Source organism: Nestor notabilis, unplaced genomic scaffold (genome assembly GCF_000696875.1).
Source record: "Nestor notabilis isolate BGI_N333 unplaced genomic scaffold, ASM69687v1 scaffold1086, whole genome shotgun sequence".
In the NCBI taxonomy this organism is placed as follows: domain Eukaryota; kingdom Metazoa; phylum Chordata; class Aves; order Psittaciformes; family Psittacidae; genus Nestor; species Nestor notabilis.
In genome coordinates this window covers 1,018-14,398 of record NW_009933110.1, presented here as the reverse complement: position 1 = coordinate 14,398, position 13,381 = coordinate 1,018, and positions in this window count along the sequence as shown.

Here is a 13,381-nt window from a genome sequence, read left to right as displayed (position 1 = left end):
GGAAAAATAAAAGTAAAACAATAAATGTTAATTTGTATTTGCTAACCATGAATGATGTGGCTGGTGTTCTGCAAGGTGCAAAATCCTTAAAAAAAAAAAAAAAAAAAACAAAAAACCCAAACTATTTAAAAATAAAGGAATTTTATGGGAAAGGCACATATAGCAAAGTCTATGGAGATGGCATTCACTTGGATTATGAAAGAGCTACAACAACAATTCAAGGCAGTGTACACGTTTGTTGCCCTGGCTTAAAAGGGCCACCAGAATATATTTGGAATGTGTAGTTTAGAAGCAAGAATCAAATTATGGCTGTATTTTCATATGATATGAGTGCACACATTTTCCAAACTGTAATCTTGTGGCAGGAAGACTATTTGAGTCATGTGTGTTTGCATGACTCACAAAACACATATTAAGGAGAGATCTGAAAGAAGGAAGGGGAAAGGCCCTGTATCACTAAATCAGGAGACTACTCCTTTAGCAGGATGTGGTTTCAAAACAGCAGCACAGCAAGACAGTGAACCCAGCTTCACTAGAAGAATCAGAGGGAAAGACAGGACTACAAGAATCTTCACCATAGATGCACAGAGGGGCTCCCAAGGCTTGAAGAAGGGGATAATAAGCATAGAAAGAAAATTCAAATAAAGCATTAGCAATGAAAGGGTGCCAAGTTAAATTTTAGAGATGCTTTCTGAATTACTTACAGAAGACAGAATAGTGCATTAACCCCCAGAAGAGAAAAGATATATCAATAAGCTGGAAAGGGCAATGGACTTTGAAAGGTAAAGCATATTCCTTCTTCTTGAACCGTCATTTCACACTTCACTGCAGTTAAGCATATGCAAATCCCACTTCCTCAAATCTCAATTCATTACAGCAAGCCCCTTTTTTTAACCAAGAATGATACAGGTCTGACCCTATACAGATCTGCACGAACTTGCAGTATGCTTGAAGGGTTACTAAAAATACATTTTTCTTTCTTATTCCTTGGCCTCTCCTCCAAGAGGTGATCAATACTGGTTCCTTTCGCTCTTCTATTTCCACACTTCTATTGGTCTTTGTCAGCTCAGTAATGTCAATATGCAAAAATACAGCAGAGCTCATTACAGTCTACTTCCAAAGGGATGTTCATAATGAATGAGAACCATATGAGCAGTACTCCTAATAATTGAGTCCGCTGCTGATGGTATTTCCTTTCAAACTTCAGAAATATTTCCTGCCACCTTTGACTTACACTTTGTGTCCATTTAAATGTACGGTTAAGTTGCAGGCACGGTTCCAGAACGTATATCCACACTAATACTGAAATAGCAGGCTGGACAATTTAAATTAAATCAGATGTGTGGGTCCTACTAGATAGTTATTCCTCATGAAAATTTCACATATCCCAAGAGCAAGAAGAAGTAGAAATAAATGCATAAATCATTGTGCAACATCATGGAAAAGCTCAAGTAATGCTGTAGCTTCATGCCATAGGAATTTGGGCAGGAGATTTTTAGAAGTTGGATCAGTTTAGTGTCTCTTTGACACTACAGCCCTAGACCAGCTGCAAGAACATTACTACCAGGTGGTGTCCTGCAGCACAGGAGAAAACCAAGAGGTCTGCGAACCTCTAGTGAAGCAGCTCCTCTCAAATCCCAAGGTCTCCAGCAACTTTTCTCAAGTTCTTCTGCAATTAATGCTCACAGTGAGGTTATTTCTCCACAATCTGCCTCAAACTGGCAGTAAAGAAGAAATTGCTAGTAGGGTAAAAATAAAAAACACCAACACAGAGAAATAAATTCAGCTTTTGTGTGTGGAAGAAAAGCTCCATGAGCTACCACAGGAAAGTGGTACAGCCCTTTCGGCCAGCACTGAGCCTGACAATTCTGATCTCCTACTGGCATGGAAAGACAAAGTTCATTCTGCAAGTTACAGATCAAATAATGGTTTCAGATATGATTGGATGAATAAGTAACGTTAAGTGCTGCTGAAATTCCCCCCTGAAACACAACACAAAAGCCAATGCCAGAGATTGCTCTGCTCTCTTCTACAGTGCACAGGGCTAAAGCACCTCAGACTGGGTATCTAATACAGGTAACAGATCCAGTAGAACAAAAAATCATGCAGACTGAAGTGACCTCAGTAGATTAGACAGTCCATGCCCTACTTCCTCAAAGCATGTGCAGTTACATCAAATGGCCAGGGGTCTGTCCAATACGGCATCTTCAATAACAAAAATGCCACTACCTGTCTGGACAACCTGTTTCAGTTTCTGACCATTCTTATGGTGAAGAATTTTTTTCCTTTTATCTACTTGGGATTTATCATGGTCCGTTACTTGTGCCTATCGCCTCTCATTCTATCACTATACACCTCTGAGAAGAGTTTGGCTTCATCCGTCTTCTTTACACACTCCCATTAGGTAGCTGTAGACAACTCATGATAGAAAAGATGATATCAAGTTGATTATATTTAACTAGCAACTGTCTACAGCTCACAAACAAGGAAATACTGGAGATAGGATGCTTTACTCCTGCCTTTCAAGAGCCTCAGTAACTTGGAGACATGGAATCCACAGCACTATTCCCTCCTCCAGAAAACATGTCCATATCCTCACCTTCAGAAGATTGGCAAGTAGAACTGGTATGCATAAGACACACTAGGCGAGACAGAAGAGGTAAGCTTTGATTTTATTCAAGTTTTTGAGTAGAAGCCTCACTCTGGAAGTGAAACACATGAATTCAAATCCTCCCTCAGCTTACTAAAGCTCAGGTCTGTAATGTATTCCCACAGCAAGGGGTGGAAGGGGAAGCTACTGCCCAGCAGTAATTTATATGAGATGGGAGTAATCTCCATCACTCTTATCCTACCTGAGAACTAAGCAGGCAACATTTCAGGAGGGATAAAGTCCCGAGATCAACAGCAGCAAGGAGGAAGTGGCTCCTGCACTATTCCTGCTCTTCATCTGATGACTTCATCTGGCAGAAAGAACACATGTACACTGGAGAATCAAACATGGTGCAGAGATGGCTGAGCTCCTGGAGAGTTAAGCCAGGGAATTCAGGCAGCATGGTACAGCATGGCAAGGCTTCACTAGCTTCACAGAGGAACTGTGTGAATGTGGAGTTAGCATAGTGGGATACTGAATGAAATCAGCCTTGCCAAGGAGGCCAATATGGCTAGACTATGTCTGCGTACAAGTGAAAATCTAAGCGCTGCTGCTGTGCCCTGTGGAATTCCTGATTTAATCTCTACTAGCCTCAGCATCACTGGCTCTGTGCTCCATTTTACACCACACATTTCTGGAAACATAAAAGTAAGCCTGCACTTGTGAAGAGACCAACATTTCTGAATACATGTTGGGCTTCCTCTGAGATTACGCACCAGATCCAACTGTGCAAACGTCTCAGACACAGAAATGCTTCAACTCCAAAAAGACAGATAGGTGTGAACTCAGCACTGGCCTGCTTAACCCTGTCGGTGTTGAGACAGATCTTAGCCTGCACAGATGCACGCCTGGGAAACTTTAAAGCTGTAATAGTGATGCATGTGGAATGAGGAGAGAGTTGAGGGACGCAATTTTGGATTTGGTAGCCAGCTACTGCTTCAAGTGCAGAAGTCATCTTGCGTGCTTAGCTTTAGCCTGTGAGCTGGTAGCAAGGGATCAGGCTTCAGCTGTTTTGTTGTAGAGTTATCGGTGATGTACAAACTTGGAAGAAGAAAGGATGCAGCAAACAAATGAGAAAACTGGTACAGGTGTATATACAGGTCTGAAAAGGGCGAGATGATATGTCTTCCTCTACTCTTACAAGTATCAACTTCCCTACTTGGACTTTTCAGATTGGCATATCACATCACTTTACGATTTATTTTACCCAAAATTGCTATTCAAGCCTTTCTTTTTTTTTTTTTATTTAATCACATATACACAGATCACATTGATTTGCAAGCTATGATGATTATGCCTTAAATGTATTAGCATGGAGCCCAAAATCTTCAAATCGAGATGTGAATGGTGCTAAACACCCTGCACACACCAAGGAAGTACCAGTCCCGAGAAACTGATGCGTTTTTTCCTCTCCAGCCAAGGGGCTGAGTTGAAAAACACTAATTTTTTTTGGGAAAGAGCATTCAGGACCCTGCTCAGATATATACATTTGTGTATATAAATGAACCTGCTATTTCTGCAGCATGATCTGCCTCCCATGATGTGTTAGTTACTTTCCATGCATATGTAGCAAGATACAGTTCACAGCCCCATGGGTTGAAAATAAGAGCAATAATGTCATATAGACTTTGCAATTTATTACTACCATAAAAGAAGAAGAAATTTTAATACTTTGAAAACCAAGTCATTACACATCCTCTCCCAAATCCTACAATACATATTTGAAGAACCTAGTGACCCATGGTCCTCTTTAGCTTTTCACTCCTATCTGAATCCTGAAGAACATAAAGTCATTATGTGGGATGATTGGAATAATGGTGCAAGGTTAACACTTGGACTTCAGTATTTCCAGACACATTTTCCCTGTTTGGCAGGAAACTTGTTTTGTAAGACACAGAATTGTCCTAATATAACAGCATAGCAACTGCAACTTAAAACAGACCAAGTTAGTTAATGGACTGTTGGAAGACTTTTGCTGTATAACAGCATTTAGATGCATGTATTTAAAAAACAGGTGGATAATCCAAATGTTCAGTTACTAGGACACTAACAGTTATGTCCATGGCAATTTTGTTTCTGTTCTTTAAACAAATCATCACTTGCAAGCACTAATGTTAAAACCAGAAAGCCAGTCTAGTACACAGTGGCTATAAATGCCAAATCAATTTTCAGCAGATAATAAAGTCCATGTTTTACAATCAGCAATGCACTGTTTTACTACCCAAAATGTAAGCTAATAATATATAGCTCTGCTAAATGGAAAATGCAGATATGCTGTTAAGAAACAGGCTGGCTGTGAGATGATGGATCATTTCTGCTGGGACCTTCTTAAAGCTATGTGCAAATGTTTTGAAAATATCACATGATGTGGCCATGTGTTAAAAATTACAGCCAGTTAAGTTCTCTGCTAAGAAAAATATGTGGGCAATTTATGAAATGCACTCCAGGATGGAGATATCTTAAGTAAAACCAGATTTTGAAAACAAACCCTTTTTTTTTTTTTTTTGAAACATGAACTTTAAAAAAAAAGTTGCAGCCACATCTGGAGAGCAGAAGTAAAGAAAGGGTGGTCTGACCTAATACCAGGCCATCTTCTGAAAGAAAAGCATTATTTCTGGGCTACAATGACTGTGATCACTGATTGTCCTTTTAAGGAAACCATGCTGAATACTGCCATGGGCAATAATAAAGCATTTTGTAGGCCAACATCTGTTCTTTGAAAGTACTATAAAATGACTGGTAGATTTGTAATGTTTCATAAATAAAGTCCAGAATAAACAGTTCTTAAAAAAACCAAGGGAGCGGGAAAAAAAGGAAAAAAAAAAAAGAGACAACACATTCACAGTAATCAGACAAGCTGGTGTATGGTATTAGCTTTGAACACTGTTCCCCCAGGATCAATTATTTAGAGATAAACACTTGTAGAGTTCACTACATAGAATGACAAAATGGTTAACTTGGTTACTGCAAGCTGCATGTAAACAGTATTATCTTTCAAGATACTTCTCTCAGAGTTGCAGTAGTGCCTTAACAGAGATCTGAATTGCTTTTACAGCGTTTCATTAGGCAGCCTCACTGCTGTCACTTTGCCCTGACAGGGAAGTGAGGAGGTGAGCAGCCAGTCACAATTATAACACTACGTGCAGTTTGTCTTTGAAGGGCAAATTTAGTTTGTGTAAGTGTTATCACTACACATAAACCAGAACCCATCTTTATGACTTCCTGTTCTTTCCCTGAAAGAAGGACTTCAGATGTCAGAATCACTAAAGGGATGCTTCTGAAATCAAGACTTCACACATACACAAAAGGCACTGACATAATATCAGATTACATAAAAATACACATCCTTTTAATCTCCTGTACATAATGTGCTTACTTTTAAAATACAAAATCTGCCCCAGATGGCTAATAATGTCCATTTGAAAAAAACCAACACCACAATATTAAAGGGCTAAAATATGCTGCGAACAGATTGAGAGGCAGTTCATCCTAGAGGAGAGTAAAAAAGTGCAGATGGGTGTCAAAAATAGCCAAGTGTCAGATCTGTTCAAGTATCTCCATTCTGGCACATGCTCCCAGTCACAGCTGTTAGTGTATTCTCTGTATCCAAGTGCAAGGTTTTCTAACACTCTGAGCTGACATTAAAACACACTTCTTGCTTGCTACTGCTCTAAGAGAATGCTGGAAATTAAAGATTTATTTAATGGTAAAGCTTAACGAGTATTGATAAGGGTATACATACTCAACTGTAGCTCATGCCATTTTGATTAAAGATGCATGAAATTTTAACCAGCAGGTACAGTAAGTAATTTAAATGCCAAAGGCTTAATAGGTTTTCAAAAACCTCCACTCTAGGCATTCCATCGTTGTTTGCCAGTAGCCCCAAATAATGCACACAAGGATCAAAACTGGTAAGATTGTGTCATTTTAGTTACATTTAAGTGTCTTAATAAAACACAGAAATAGCAAATCGCACGAGAATATGAGTTTCATATAAATATAAGGGAAACATGAGTGGAATCAAATTACGCAGAATGCACAGTTTTGCAAATTAATGAATTACCATGATATTTCTAATGAAGATCACATTCCCAGGAATGTAATGCATGCAAATCAAATTTGACATTTAAAGGGTTAAGTTGACCTTTCATAGTCCTCAGTTGTTATCTATGCAAATTAATTTGCCCATATTTCAACCATATAAATCCTCTTAGCCTTGTGCTTTGAGCAGAGACCACTTTCTTGCTACAACCAGAGGATCAGCAAACATACCAGCAGTAGGGTATGACCGTGTATAAAAATCCTAAAAGGAAAACATTCTTCCAACAACTGGCAATACCTACATGCAACTGTGGTTGCAGCAAACTGGCAGATACTGTTTCAAAACACCATCTGCGAGGTGTACAGACTCTCTGTGATCAAGCGTAGCCTCTTCTGCCTGTCCTACCCAAATAATCCACAAGAACCAGCCAGCTGTAGGATCTCTAGCCCTGTCTTTTTTTATCCAGCGACACAGGCTGCTATAATCAGGCACATGGCTTTCTCCAGTCCTTACCAAAGGGGGAAAAAAAACCCAAACAAAACACACCAAATTCAATCTACTCGGTCGTGGTCAAGCATCTCACAAAACCCCTCAGACAAATCACCCTGCATAGAAGCCTTGTTTTCATTGGCAATAACACTTATCAATTAGACAAGCGATCACAAGATCCAAGGATAATATTTTCCTGAGGAAACCGACCTATTAAAATTTCCAGCTCCACGGCAATTCCTTTTAATTCAGCAGATTTTTTTTATTGTTTTATTTTGAATCAACATATTTCAGTGATCTGCCCAGTGACAGTTAAGGACTACAATTTAGGACAATGCTGGAATAATTTGTTTTATAAATCTCCTTCACTTCTCTAACATAAACAGCTTTTCACAGAGAGAATTTCGGCTGGTGGGTGAATGCTGTGAATGATATCTACCGATCAAATGTTTGCAGCTTCAAGGTAGAGCTGACAGTCATGAAAGCCAGCCCGAAGCTGCATTTCTCTTCACTAAAAATGATCCCCTGTGAAGAGACCCGCACCCACAAAGCCGGTGACTTTCTGCTATTTCTATCCCTATTCATTGAAACATCCACTCCTGCTGTAAGTATCATCTCTGGCAGTTCCCTTGCACAAATTCCCCTCCCCCAAACATATACACAACAGAATTAGCATCCACGATCGCTCCGTACCCGTATCAGCTTGCAAATCACCCTCTATATTAAAAGAGAGAGGAAAAAAAAATAAAGGAAGAAAATATACTATCAAAACAACAATTAGCGTTTCCTCATTTAAAACCAAAAAAGCTGCAATAATTTCAACTCACCAGGCATCCTTGGATAAAATATACCACACTGTAAATGGCTCTCTCCTAAAAGCAAGCTTATTTAGGGCTCAGTGCCTCCTGTTCTGGAATGAACAGAGAGAAACGAGGAGGGCCATCAGAACTGGCTGTGGCAGCGTAGCTGGAGGCAGGATGCTGGGCGCGTGCGTTTGCCAGGCAAAGACAGATGGAGAGCTGACACTCTGTATTGCACTTGGAGCAGAAATGTGAATGATGACAGGAGCACATGTGGCCTTGAACCCAGCCCTGTCTCTTCAGGCAGAACAATGACAGGGATGTGTGTGCAAATTATCACAACCCCAGCTCCCCTCAGCTGACTCCTTTTACTCTACCTTTCACACCAAGTTCCAGATGACCAAAGAATAGAAACTAAAATGCAGAGTGATAAGCCAAACACTGAATTATTCATCTTTTTCTTTAAAAGTTAACCCTTTCTTTTGCTGACAACTATTCAAAAAAAAAAGCATTGCTTCCAATCACTTCTCCTCCAAAAGCAGAAACAAATTCATTCTTTATTTTAACAGCCATAATTTTGCACTCCATAAGACTACGTTTGTTTATTTAGCTGGAAATTCAAAACGTGCACCGGGATATATATGACAGAGTCCCCCCTCCTCTTCCTCCTCTCCCTACACTTTTTTCATTATTATGCTTGTTTACTATAGGGAACGGAGTATCAAAATCACTCCCTTTCTCAGATTCTCAGTAGCATATGTAAAATAGAACACACTTAGAAAGCAGACCACTTTTATTTTACTATAGTGCTTTTAACCCCCTGGGATTCCTGCATTGATATGTTCCAAACATTTGCAGCTTACTCTCCTTTACCTTGCATGGTGATCCATGGGGGATGAAAACAAAATCTTCCCTGTAAAGCTTTTTCAAAAGCTAAACAATCATGTCCTCCCAATTTCTGATTTTGCACACCCCTTAAATGTTTATCCTTCACATGAATAACGTATGCCTGGCTAGGTTCAATGCACTCTTCCCTATTAAGCTTTAATGGACACCATGATACATAAAACTACAAGTCTTTGTTATAGTGCGTTATCTAAAGCTGGCTATTTTCTTCTCAGCAGTCCCTCTTTAGTCCTTTGTAAAACATCTTTGCCTCTTAGGAGAAACATACGCCTGACTCGCATGCCTTCTGTAGCACGTATAGCCTTGCACAAAATTCCAGGCACAAGGAAAAATATCTTCTTTTTCAAAACTCTCCTCCCATTTAGCACTTGCAAAAGCCTCTCGTTTCCTAATGAGTATTTCTCCAGCAGTTAACATGTAGGTCCTGGTTCTGACTTTGCCTTTGCAGTATAGGTTTAAACCCATATAGAAAGGCAGCAATTGTCAGTCAGACCTTCAGCAGCCACATTCCTGTCAGTGTAAAACTAATCCTTTTGTACTTATTTAGGCATCCCTCTGATTTTGTGTTATGCCATCCTCTGCCTCTACTACACAGAAACAAGTCTGCTTTCAGGCCTTCCTCTTCCTTCCTCTAGCTGCTGCAGAGCCTGATAACGATCTGTTTAGGAAAAGGACACACATGCGAAATTAAGCACAAAAAAATAACAACCCTTCCAATATCCGGACTGAACTCATGATTATTTCTCACTTAAAGCACATGAGTCACTTAATTTACTGATATTTCCACAATAACTTTTAATGCTATCTAGCTGCCACCCTTATGCTTCATTTGAGTGGGAGAGAGACTCCTAACACAGGACTGGCAAATTCAAGACACTCAAAGCAGCAAAGGAGCAGCTCCCCTTGCCCCAGTGAACACCCTGGCACTGACAAACCAAGGTGTCTGCTACTTGAGGTGGGTCTTAACCTTTTTCAGATATCTACTGCGATGAAGTTGTCTAATGGATTTCTGAAAGTCAGAGAGCCCAAGAGAAACACTGAAACATGAAAACATTTTCATGACAGACCGCTTCCATAAAGGAGAGAAGACAGAAGGGGAAGGGGAGAAAAGCAAAGGAAACAAGCAAAGGCTGCACCACTGAGGCCTTTAAAGAATTTACCATTCTTTTTGTTTTATTATTTGATGCACTACTTAAAACCAGTCAGTTACTATTGTTTGCTGTGTTTTCTTTTTTAATGCTGTACTCTACATGAAAGGAAAAACATTTTCACAGTTGAAAATGCAACCTTTCATCAACATAGATGCAGCCTGAATCAGCTTCAGAGTAGAATGTAATGTGTCAAAGGTATGATGCATTTTAATAAAAGCGAACAATATTCATTCTTAAAAGGTCTTAATATCAGTACATTGTAAATCCACAGACCACAGCTCACGAAATTGAACTTCCATATGCTGAGTGATTATGCATCTTTTTTCTGTGTGTAAAAAGCCTTTTTAAGCTGTTATCTGACTACAGTAATTACCACTTAAATTGATCCACGTCAACAAAACCTGGATCCCTGGAGATTCTCACCTAGAAGTCTGCTTGTGGAAGGGGCTAACAGAATGCCTGTGCATCTGAGACTACTTCAGCATTTTCTCAAGCAGCCAGCTGCATGAATAGTTTTTCCCTCTCATTATTTAATACACTGAGGCAGGCTGCAACCCATTTGGCAGTCCTCCCTGAATAAATATCTGTGGATATTTATTCGCCCTGCCCACCCCACCCCCATTTTTAATGCAGTCACTTAAAGCTTGCCCTAACAGTTTTTGCACCAGGTCTGAAATTTTAGCAGGCCAAGCAAATGTGGACAGCCCTTTCTGTAAAACGGTTTTGTTCTCCACTGAGAAAGCACAGGCAGTGGTTTTAACACACCGTACCACAAGAGTTGGTATTATCCATAATACCAAAATGAAAGGGATACAGAGAGTGAAAAACCCAGAAGTTAATCTTCAGCCAGTTTCTTTATGGTGCACATTATGCTACACCTTCCTGAGTGGGAATCAGCTCCTTCTTTGACGATCATCAAAACATTTTACAAAATAATTTTAAATAATCCTCTACAACTCCTAATCGTGAAAATGGTCAAGAAGGCAGAACAGTCTCTGAATTTGTATATGTGAAGGGGGAAAATAAGATTTTTATGCAGTGGATGATATAAGGTCACCAAGACATGGATCTGATGGAAAAGAGAAATTCCAAACAATCACCATTTAAAAGTGCAGAGATTGCCTTCTGCGCAAGGCTTACTTAATAACAGGGACTGGAAGTCCACTGAAACGCATCTGTAGTTAATGAAAGCTCTCTATTAACAGTGAAGGAAGAATTTAACTCAAAGCTTTTCTGTAGGACTTCTCAACTTCCCGCTCTACTTATAGCAGACTGTTGTGATACATTGTGACTTCACACAGTGGGTATTAAGTGAGTTAATTCAAAGGAGCTGAAACCTCATTGATCCTAATTGAAAGCAATACACCCAACCAAATAGTTTTCTACCCCATCTGCTCTGGCCTGCCACCAGCTATTCAATACAAGAGAATTAATAGTTTCAGATATTCTAACAGACCCAATAAAAGCACTCATTTAAGCAGGACTGCATTAACAAAGTGAAAAACCAAGGGCAAAATGGGTTCAAATGGAGCATTTTACTCCTAGTTGGCTTTAACAAAGCTGAATAATGCTTATTCTGACTTTTTATGTGCAAGACTTGATAAACTGAATGAGAAGGCACTCAATGATCAGCCAACGAGCATTGATGAATGGTCATTAGGACCCCCCCAATCTCAGGGAAGGCCATTCCACAAAGTGGCACACCAGCTTGAAAGGGCGGACTCACTAATGTCCAGATTTCCCCGCTTGCTTGTTCCACTTTCACTTTCAGACCACTGGCCACCAAATGAGGCTGACATATTGGAAAATAATCTTTTATGGGCGAGTGGTAAATAAAAATGGAGGCATTAGCTGGGCTTTCAAATTCAAATCTGCTAGTTTTGTCAGCCCCCAAACGTTTTGATTTTCCACCCAGCTGGAAGCTATTAGTGTTTTCTTAAGGAATCCCACTGACAGGGCAAACCCACCTCATGTGTGAGCTGTAGAGCTGATGTGGGGGGATGGAGGACGACCACTTCTGGATGCTTTCTGAACTTTATTCCATGAATTGTCCAACCAAAGTACAGTAAAGTCAACACCTTCACGAGAAGCTCATTGATTTCTTGCTACGCTTCTCCTATCACCCGGTGCAACAGTAGTCCACCTAGGACTGTAATGGGTACCCTCAGTGTGACTTTTTCCATGACATTGTACCTAGCCTCCCTTGTTTTTACTGCACTACCACAAAAGACCTCAAGCTATTCAAGAACGACACTTGTTTCTAAAATCCTAATTCTTTGCTTGGAAAGGGAATTAAAATATTCCAGTAAGATACGTGCTTATCTGTTAACAGTAGCTCTTAATGCATGCAACACAAAATATTCGCCAGATAACACTAAACATTTCCCTAAGCATTTCCTTATTGGCAAGGCTTTCCAGACTTCTGGAAAAAAAAAAGCCAAATAGGACCTTTAAAATATACACAGCTTTGTGAAACAGACTAATTGAGATTACCTGCACAAATACCTCAACACTTGAGAGCTAGAGCCACTAAGTTGGGAAGAAAATATCCTTGGTTGTCTAAGAGAAACTGTTCATCATGTTACCTCTGGTACTGGATTAAATTCAGTGGAGGTGAGAAAGGATCCATCTCTTGTTTCAGTTAAGTAAACTTAGAAGTCATACTATTTCAACAGGATAATCAGAAATTAGTCGTCTAAAGAAGACTTCCTCTGTTAAGAAAAAGCAACCTTGGCAGTGGATCAGATTTAGCAACCTAGATTGCCTATTGCTTTCTGATCAAAAAAGAACAACTACAACAAACAAATTCATTCTTGTTGAACATTGCCAGAAATCCCAGTGGCATTCTGGTGTATTTCAGTTTTTAAAATAATTAAAATATATGTAAAGATGTATCATAGAAGAAGAGTTCCACCAGAAATTGACTCAGAATGGGAGGGCCAAAACAGGCTTCAGGTCTCAAAGAACACATGCTCTTTTGCTCTTTATATTTTAGTAAGAACACTCATGTGGACAAACGCACATACATGTACCTGTGTTGGTGTCTACTTCTTTCACTTGATCTGGGCTAAACCAAGTTTTGCTTTGCATTTTTATTAGATACAGTATTTTCCATAATGTGGGTGGTAAAGTAAATTAGAATTGACTTCTAATTTCTATCATCATCTGGAGTCAAAGGATATTACCACACCATCTGAGCATAGACACCACTGAAGCACTTCAGAAAATTTGATATTGATTTGATATTATTTCTGAAAGGATACCAGGAAACATCAAAGATGCCGTCTCACCGGCAGGAGAAAGAAAACATTCAGTGTGACCTGAGGAAGCCTGGACAAGAATA